The sequence below is a fragment of the Apium graveolens genome, unplaced genomic scaffold (genome assembly GCF_009905375.1).
Source record: "Apium graveolens cultivar Ventura unplaced genomic scaffold, ASM990537v1 ctg5887, whole genome shotgun sequence".
Taxonomy (NCBI): Eukaryota; Viridiplantae; Streptophyta; class Magnoliopsida; order Apiales; family Apiaceae; genus Apium; species Apium graveolens.
The window spans coordinates 69,336-79,718 of NW_027419135.1; the positions used below are offsets into that span (position 1 = coordinate 69,336).

Sequence of the window (10,383 nt, forward strand, 5' to 3'; positions counted from 1 at the left end):
TTTTGATATTAAATTTTGGTTATATAACTAATATATATATCTATTGACATCCATATGGTTGGATCGTTTAAAAATATTTTTAAAATAATCGAAACATTAACTCAGGATTAAACACTAGTTAGCTATACTAGTCAAACTCATGTTTGACTGTTAAAATGGCAAACCAAATAAAATTATTTTGATATGAAATTTTGGGTATATCACTAATATATATATATATCTATTTACATCCATACGGTTGGATCATTCAAAAATATTTTTAAAATAATCGAAACACTAATTCAGGATTAAACACTAGTTAGCTGTAACAGACAAACTCATGTTTGACTGTTAAAATGGCAAACCAACTAAAATTATTTTGATATTAAATTTTGGTTATATAACTAATATAGATATATATCTATTGACATCCATACGGTTGGATCATTTAAAAATATTTTTAAAATATTCGAAACATCAACTCAGGATTAAACACTAGTTAGCTATACTAGTCAAACTCATGTTTGACTGTTAAAATGGCAACCCAAATAAAATTATTTTGATATGAAATTTTGGGTATATCACTAAAATATATATAAATCTATTTACATCCATACGGTTGGATCGTTCAAAAATATTTTTAAAATAATCGAAACACTAATTCAGGATTAAACACTAGTTAGCTGTAATAGACAAACTCAAGTTTGACTGTTAAAATGGCAAACCAACTAAAATTGTTTTGATATTAAATTTTGGTTATATAACTAATATATATCTATTGACATCCATACGGTTGGATCGTTTAAAATTATTTTTAAAATAATCGAAACATCAACTCAGGATTAAACACTAGTTAGCTATACTAGTCAAACTCATGTTTGACTGTTAATATCGCAAACCAAATAAAATTATTTTGATATGAAATTTTGCGTATACCACTAATATATATATCTATTTACATCCATACGGCTGGATCGTTCGAAAATATTTTTTAAATAATCGAAACACCAATTCAAGATTAAACACTAGTTAGCTATACTAGTCAAACTCATACTTGACTGTTAAAATGACAAACCAAATAAAATTATTTTAATATGAAATTTTGGGTATATCACTAATATATATATATCTATTTATATCCATATGGTAGGATCGTTGAAAAATATATTTAAAATTTTGGAAACAACAATTCAGGACTAAACACTAATTAGTTGTATTAGTCAAACTCATGTTTAAGTGTTAAAATAACAAACCAAGTAAAATTATTTTGATATGAAATTTTGGGTATATCACTAATATATATATATATATATATATATTTACATCCCTCTAGTTGGATCGTTGAAAAATATTTTTTAAATTATCACAACACCAATTGAGGATTAAACAGTAGATAGTTGTACTAGTCAAACTGATGCTTGACCGTTATAATGACAAACCAAATAAAAATATTTTGATAGAAAATTTTGCTTATATCACTAGTATATATATCTATTGACATCCATACGGTTCGATCGTTGAAAAATATTTTTAAATTAATCAAAACACAAATTCAGGATTAAACACTAGTTAATTGTACAAGTTAAACTGATGGAGCATATTTTAAGATTTTATATATAATTGTCTGAAAAGTGTTATAATCATTTATTTTTTAAATATCCTCCTTTAATTATGGAAGATTAGTAATTTAAAATTTTAAAATTGTCTAAAGATGGCAAAACTTTTAGAATTTTGGTTTTGTTTTAACCTAATTTTAAAATATCTTTTATAGAGTTATAGATAATAGATTAATAATCACCATGTTAAAATAATATTCTTTTAAGGTCACAACATAATGGAGACATTATATTTTTACTTTCAATAAAATAATATTTTCGTTATAACAATATTTTCCCCCTATCATTTTAAATACTTTTAAATGTTCTAAAATGTTATGAATATATATGCCTACTAATATAATTATCATAAAGTCATATCATTTAAAATTTTAAATGAACAAAATTAAGAATTTAATTTAATTTTTTTTTAAAAAAATTATAATATTAAAAAAAATCTAGGTAATCTGTGCGGGTTTTAAGCTAGTATATATAATTTCTTAAAACATTAAACAAAGAAAACAATGTGAAGTCGACCATATTGGAACAGAATAGAAAATAGGGTTGAGTAGAGCTTGAGACCTAAATTTTAAGTCTGTGGCCGCCGATTCAATCGCTTGCTGCTTGCAAAGTATATCGAAGATTCAACCGCTGTTATATATATCAAAGATTTAATCGCTGTTAAGTCTAGTTCGATTTTCTTCTAAAGTATCAAAGATTTCAAGATCCAACAGGTATCATTGATTCATTTTTTCATTAAATAATTAGTATTTTGTCTCGGTACTTTGTAGTTTGTTCAATTAGAGGCAAGTTTCTTTATTTATATACAGTAATTTGTAATTACTTAATTACTTAATTTGTCTCTGTACTTAATAGTTTATTGTTGATGTTACTTAATTTGTCTCTGTACTTAATACTTTATTGTTGATGTTGAGAAGGGTTCCGATTCTGATTCAGATTCATATGGGTCTCATATTGAGAAAAAGTCTAAAGTTATTGATGCCAAGAAGGCGATAGAAGAGCTACAGGCAAATGATGAAATGCTGATAAACATTAAGGAACAAGATGATGACTTTAGATTGCTCACACCTCAGGTTATTGTTTTTAACTTGCAAATATTATAATTGGTTGGAGTAGTTTTATTTATTGTTCATTTAGTATATTTTTATCATTTGTTTTTTGAAATTAGGACCTTCAAGAAGAGGCTCAGCAACCTCCTGATCTTCCTGGTCTGTACTGAAACTGGACAACCGGTACTCTCAACTTTGTACTCATTTGTTCTGTACTCTCATAAATTTGCATTTGTGGGCATTGATGTGTTACAACAAAAGAAATGCAGGCATCACTAATTATCTATTTTAAACCTATTGTATTATTAATGGAAACCGAATATATAGTATCATCTTTTCTGTGTTGTCTGTTTATATGAATAAAAGAAACTGGTTGTGATAAATGAGCGAGTTGCCTGGTTTGTATTTAGGATACCACCATTCATATAAATTTCATTATAACATTGTGCGTGCAACCAAAACAATTATGTATGTGAAATTATTTAAAATTAAGTTCAGCAATTACAGAGTCAAAATGTTGTTGTTAAGCAGAGGTATATGAAATTATGTATATACATTTTGAGCTTGTCACAATGAAATACAAAGTTTAATACAAATGCAGTGGTGCTGATTGTTAGTCACAAGTTTAATATCAAAGTATAAGTCCTAAATAGCAATCCCCAACAACAATTATATTTTCAATTACTATGATTTTTACCTTCTAGTCAAATTTTGTTGATATTTTCACTTGGTCAATAATGGAATTATACCTTATTATACAATTCTTTATTATGAAATATCTGGATCTTGTATTCTAGTCCTCGGTTCGGTCTCAAATTCCATACAATTCCCTTTATGTCAATCCCCTCACTGACCTCAAACATACTCGCAGTTCGAGCGAAGGCTGTCATGGAAACCTCGATATCGTGCCTCTCGGAGTTCACATTCGTCGTAATTCTGACAACAAAGAGACACTACAAGAAAAAGAAGTAAAAGCGACCACATAAAAGCGACCGACTATAAATTCCACCGAAATTGGTGGCTTTTAAGGTCAACTTTACCTGTACGTAAAACATATTTAAAAGCGACCGCTCTCGGTGGAATTTAATGAGCGGTCGCTTTTGTTCGGTGGAATTTGAAAGCGGTGGCTTTTAGCCGGTGGCTTTTATCAACAAAAGCAACCGCCAATATTTAGCGGTCGATTTTATATTTTGAAGAACAGGCGGGAAAATTGCCACCGGAACAAAGTCTAATTCTGGAAAACAAAAGCGATTGATCGGTCGCTTTTAAATTATTTATCAAAACAATATTAAATAAGGCCACAACGGTCATTTTAATAAAAACGACCGTTGTTGGTTGAATTTATAAAAATGACCGATTTTCGTGGCTTTTATAAAAACGACCACCTGCGGTGGAATTTATTCTTTCAGAATTTACAGCCCCTGCCTTATCCTTTATTCTTCGTTTTTGTCCATACTTTCCTCTTCTTTCTATTTTCCTTCCTATTTTCTACCATTTTCCTTTCTCATCAAGCTCAACTATCCATTAACTTCAAGTCAAGTAAGTACCTTTCTTAAATTATTTATGTTGTGATTATCATGATTATTGTTTATTGATTTCTCACATAAATTAAATATTTATTGACATAATTTAAATGAAATATAGTTGCTAATATTTTAAATGTAGTGTTCAAAATAATTAAACAAAAAAAATAATTATTGTACATTGCTTGTGACTAAATATCTTGTACACATAGTGAATTTATTTAAGTATGTTTTGTTAATTAGTATTAAGTTATTTATTATACTATCTATGCACTTTGTAGATGACGTCGGATTGTAGTTGGATGAATTGTCGATTTGATGCAAGTAAAAATATAACGGAAGAGTACAAAATTGGTGTTAATGGTTTCATTAATTTGCCATTGCAAATACGGATGATTCAAAGGGATGAATAAGATGTCCATGCAACGAATATGGAAATTTTTATATAAAAAATCCCGATGATGTGATATTATATTTATATCGACATGGCATCATGCCCGCATATACAACATGGTATTTTCATGAGAAGAGTGCTAGATCAAGGGTTGACATTGGGATGAGTTCCATGAATGTTGATAATATGCATGATGATTTTTATGATGCACGTGAAATGCTTGGAGATTTTGCCGAGGCAAATAATAATTTTGAGAATATGCATGAAGAACCGAATGCAACAGCAAAAAGTTTTTACAAGATGCTTGACAGTGCTACTGAACCTCTTTATCCAAATTGTACAAGTTTCACAACATTATCATTTGTGAGTAAGCTACTTAAGTTCAAACATAGACATGGTTGTAGTAATAAGGGATTCGATGAGCTACTTGAACTTATTGGATCGGTGTTGCCTGAAGATCACAAGTTGCCCACGAGATACTATGATGTGAAGAAGTTAGTAAGTGGGTTGAGTATGGGATACGAAAAAATTGATGCTTGTGTGAATGATTGCATGTTATTTTACAAAGAAAATAGTGAGAAAACACATTGTGATATATATCACGAAGGTCAATACAAGGCGCAGAAGGATTCTATGAAAACGTTGATTCCGAAGAAGATTTTGAGATACTTCCCTCTTATATTGAGACTACAACGATTATTCATGTCCGAGAAGACTGCCAAATGTATGACATGGCATCATGATAGAGCTGCAGTTGAGGGTCAATTAAGTCATCCAGCTGATGGAGATGAATGGAAATAATTCAATCACAGATTTCCTCGATTTGCAAAAGAAACACGAAATGTCCGAATAGGCTTTGCTAGTGATGGATTTGATCCTTTTCGAGATGCACATGCAAGGGACTATACGGTGTGGCCTGTGATTATTGTTGTTTACAATCTTCCACCATTCATGTGTACAAAAGCTCCATACATGTTTATGCCTCTTCTCATTCCCGGGCCGAATGATCCGACAAAAGACTTTCATGTTTATCTTCGACCACTAATTGATGAATTGAGATGTTGTGGTGTACCGGGGTGGAAACATATGATAGGGTGTCACGTTCAAATTTCACAATGAAAGTAGCATTAATGTGGACAATTAATGACTTTCCAGCACTTGGTATGATTAATGGATGGTCGACTAAGGGAAAATTGGCATGTCCGGTATGTATGGGGCTGGTTAAGGCAAACCAGTTCAAGCATGGTGGTAAACCTACATTCTATGGTACAGCTCGTTATTTTTTGGAAGAAGATGATCCATTAAGAAGAAGCACAAAGTTTGGACGATGTGAGAGACATTCAGTCACAACTCAACATTGAGGATCAAGGGCAAAGATACTTTGTGAGCAAATACAGTTTCCTCTTCCGGGAAACACTACTAGGCAAAAGCCGAGGGATTATGGCGTGACATATAATTGGACACACTATTCTCCATTTTTTGAGCTACCGTATTAGTGAAAATATATTTGTCCGGAGTGAATACCTTTTGGTTCTTCAAAAGAACTCGTTAAACAAGATGAATCCTCACTATCGACTTCTGTCAAATCTTTACTATGAGGACACAGATCAATCTCAACATTAGTATCATTCCCTTGATCAGCAACGGAATGAGGTCTGTTTAAAGTAAAAGAAAACTTCTCCAAACTGAGCTGAGATGCAGGTTGATATAAATCAACTTGCTTAACTGATGGCTTGTTATCATAATTTACATACTCTGGAACAACTTTAATCCCATTCATTATTGGCACGCGAGTCACCTGGCTTTGCACATTGCTCCTTTTAGAATGATTAGATGGTCCTGTTTGCTTATTCATTATCCACTTTTCTGCATCATTCCATTTAGAAGACGTAGGCCTAGATAATGACCGTCCAAATGAATTGTGAATGGTTTTTTCGCCTTTAGGGAATTCAAAGTTAGATGAACTAGCATTACTATTATAATCAAGATCATTATCTAATGTCCTCATTGGGTGAACCGAACTCGAATTAGCACTATTAGCCTTCTGCAATTTGGCCTGAATGGATAGTAATAATCTATTTTGTGGCATAGCATTATGGTACTGCAAAATTAATTAATGCCACATATTTTGAATTTAATAATCAGTGGACCATATTTTTATAAGCAAGCACCTAAATACAACTAAGAAAGTTAAAATTTAGATATTTTTTACAACTTATTTAGTATCAGTAAAAAAGAAAATATTATATACCGAGAAACTCAAATCATGAACTAATAAAATATATTTAATATCACAATAATATATTTTCGGTAATAATAATTTTTTATGGTTGCTGTTATATTCAAAAAAAATAAAAATTCCATAAGCTGAATAACTCAAAATATCTTTATAAAATAAGAGCATAATATTGTTTCTATTTTCTTATCCAAATTATGATTAGTTCTTGTCGCAATATGAATTTACTGAATTAAACTTTCACTAGTTGATTCTAAATATATATTTTTTCTAAAATACCTTTTCAATTTAAAAGTTTTTACAAAATTAACTTTTGGTGAATTATATTTATAAAAATATTTTTATGATGCTTTGTTTTATGATTTTAATCCTCTTTAGATTATTATGGATTGTAAATTCATAATATTTTTATGATGCTTTGTTTTATGATTTTAATTATTTGATTAACGTTGGTATTTAATCCTGGTCCCAATATAGGCGTATATGAATGTTTTTTATAATCTTATTAATGCAGTCCAATCAGTAGGGAGTTTGGAATTCGTTTTGTTTCGTATCAGTCCTTGCAGTAATAGTTAGTTGTGGTAGAATCAGTATTTTCTGAGTTAAATAAGTAAAGTTAAAATTGAAATTTTACTTTTGTTACTATATGGTTAAAATTTCAGTGACTTATAAGTTACAGTTTAGCATTCAGTAGAGTTTATATCATACTCTGTTTATTCAATACTATGAACCATTTAAATACCAAAAATGGCAATGACTTAAATTGTAGTAAATGGACTGTTTTTTTAGTTAGCAAGTGATTAAAAGTGAGGACATATAAAAAATTTATACTAAATTATGAAAGTCAGTCGATACTTAGGCATAAATTAGTTTCGTTAGGGAGTTAGAAAAATAGCACTACTGTTTCTTGAAGTTTGGTGGAGGCAGAATATTAGTTTGAGATTAAATTGTCGACTTTGCTTTTTATTACACCTTTTATAATTTCCACTTGTTTTCTATTTATTGTAGGAATTGGATGCTAATTTGGAGACACCAATTAAAAAAATAATGGTTTGTTGAAAACTTTATTCAGTGAATTGAATTTTTGCACTAATATATATCTATTATGGTTTCTTTTCTTTATGTTTGGATTGTTTTTTATAAATTGTATTATGTAGGAATCTTTAGAGGCCATGGTCAGCACTCAATCAGACCCTGAGGAACCTCTATCACCGGCTAGCCAAAGAAAGCGAGACTTGGAACTACTTATAAAGGCAAGAACGCCAAAGAAAAATAGAGTCGTATTGTATCCTCGAAGTTCTTTATCGGAGTTATTGGGAGCTGATGAGGCAGCTAGATTAAAGACATCTCAGTCCGCTCAGGCCTCTCAAACAAGCATTCCAGATAATGCATACTCACTTATCCGCAGGGTTCTATCCGAAGTGACCAATATGGTGAAGTCTTTAGACGGCATGGATCGAGTTCCTCGTGCAAAACTTAATGAACTGATTGAAAAATCAGCCACTATAGCTTTTCCAGACAATACCAATCAGGTGCAACAATCATCATGGGACCAATATATGCGGATTGCAAATGAGATCATTAATCAAGTGATGCAGAATTTTGAGAAATTTATTATGGAGGTAACACTTTAACTTTAATTGTGAAGTTTAATTTCAGCAATTGATGTATCAGATTAGCAGATTCAGGGTTTATAGTATTACACATCTAAATCTTTATTTCTTAGTATTACACATCTGAATCTTTATTTCTTGCTCTGTGTGGTTGTGATTAGAATAATTTCAGCTAAATCAAAATTAGGGTTTGTGTAATTAGTGAATTAATTATTTTCACATCTGTTTGAAATGTTTTATAAATTTAACTCCTGTTTAATTTGAAGCTCTATGTTCTCATTTCTCGATAATTTTGTTTCAATTGTGTTAAGGTTTTTTAGATGTAATTGGAAATACAATCTCGATAAAGTTAATTGGATGCTGGATCTTGCATCTGGTTTTGTTATCCGATTTGAGGGATAATTCTCAGCTTTTTTGTATGGATTATATTTTTTATGTACATGTAATGTTAAGGAACATTTACAATGATGAATCTAGTGATGTTTACTTGTTTCAGATAATGGTAGTGTTAATTGTGGATTGTAGATTTGATAAGTGTTGTTAACTTCAGATTTCTATTCACGAGAATAAGTAGAGTCTTTTTGGAAGCTATATTTGTTATTTTTGGTGTCACAATCTTGATTTAGATAAGGGTCTGTTTTCTTCCATATTGATCTTCCAAGTTCGGTGTTACTGACCTGCCCAAGGCTTTGACGCTTAAACTGTCAAAAGATATTTCTTTTCCACCCGTAAGCGAGGGGTTTTATACATATCAATTATGTTTTTTATTTGTATTTTATCTTGTATAGATAGTTTATAAACATTTATTAAGTGAGATATGAGGTTAACAGACTCATTTTGTGCTTAGTGTATTTGTTCTACTTTATGACATTGATGTAAGTTGTGAAGTGAAGAAGTTATGCTAACATTTTTTCTTCAACTTAGCTAACTTGATTCTGATTAAATAAACTTATATATATATATATATATATATGGTGCAGTTACTTTACCTGTACAGAAGGAGCTGCTTTTTGGAATATGAAATTTGAATTTGAAGAGCTTAAATAATTACTTAAACGCACGTTATTTTTTGTCTATGTAGGATGATACACCAGAAAAAGTTCCAGGGGAACATACCAGGCTTTTACAAGAAATGGATGACGAGCACGATCTCGACCCGAATTTGTTCTACTGTCCTCTTTATGAGTAGTTTTTATAAGTTTAATTACTTTTGTTAGCTGATACTTTTAAGCAAACTATGTAGCAGTTAACTTAAACTTGATGTAGCAGCTGCTATTTGGTGTAGCAGCTGCTGTTTGGTACTTATTTGATAGTTTTTTATGGATTTGTGGGGAATGTAATTATGTCTTTTCATTTTTGGTTGTTCATTTTTTCTGTTTTGACGCAAGTTATTAAATGTGAATGGTTAGATAAATTGATAAATGAATGAGACAGGTTTCAATATTAAAGAATTAAGAATATATGGCTCCAAGCTATTTTTGTGTTTGAAATTGACCATATAAAATCCACCGTCTTCAGTGACTTTAATAAGTAAGCGGGAAATTTAAAATTCAGTGAAAATCAAGAAGCGGGAAGTTTAAATTTTAACCAAAATGTTAAAGGGGCTGTGTGAAACTTTGACTTGAATTAAAAGCAACCGTCAAAGCGGTCGCTTTTATATAAATTCCACCGCGAAAAACAATTTCGACCAGGTTAAAAGCCACCGATAGAAGGCAGTCGATTTTGTACTAAATTCCACCGATTTCAGTCGTTTATAGGTAAAAGCAACCGATTTTAAACCGGTGGCTTTTAGCCTTTTTTCTTGTAGTGAGACTGTTGTCGCACTTAAAAAAGTTGAAAATGTAAAAAATGCTGATAAGGAAAATACGGAACCGAATATCGGGCGAGTAGTCGTGGCTAAAAAGGTGTCTACCGAGAAGTTTCATAAGAAGCCTAGAGCCTTGAAGCCAACTTCACTTTAACTGTGTATGCAA

General features: G+C 30.8%; 1 long non-coding RNA gene across 1 annotated transcript; it reads left to right on the forward strand.

The window, feature by feature from the left end:
- Nucleotides 1-2,554: 2,554 nt before the first annotated feature.
- On the forward strand, nt 2,555-3,596 carry LOC141702912 (uncharacterized). Its single transcript, XR_012567295.1, has 3 exons — nt 2,555-2,668; nt 2,764-2,827; nt 3,516-3,596. It is a non-coding gene; the product is annotated as an uncharacterized LOC141702912 (long non-coding RNA).
- The last annotated feature ends 6,787 nt before the right edge of the window (nt 3,597-10,383 follow it).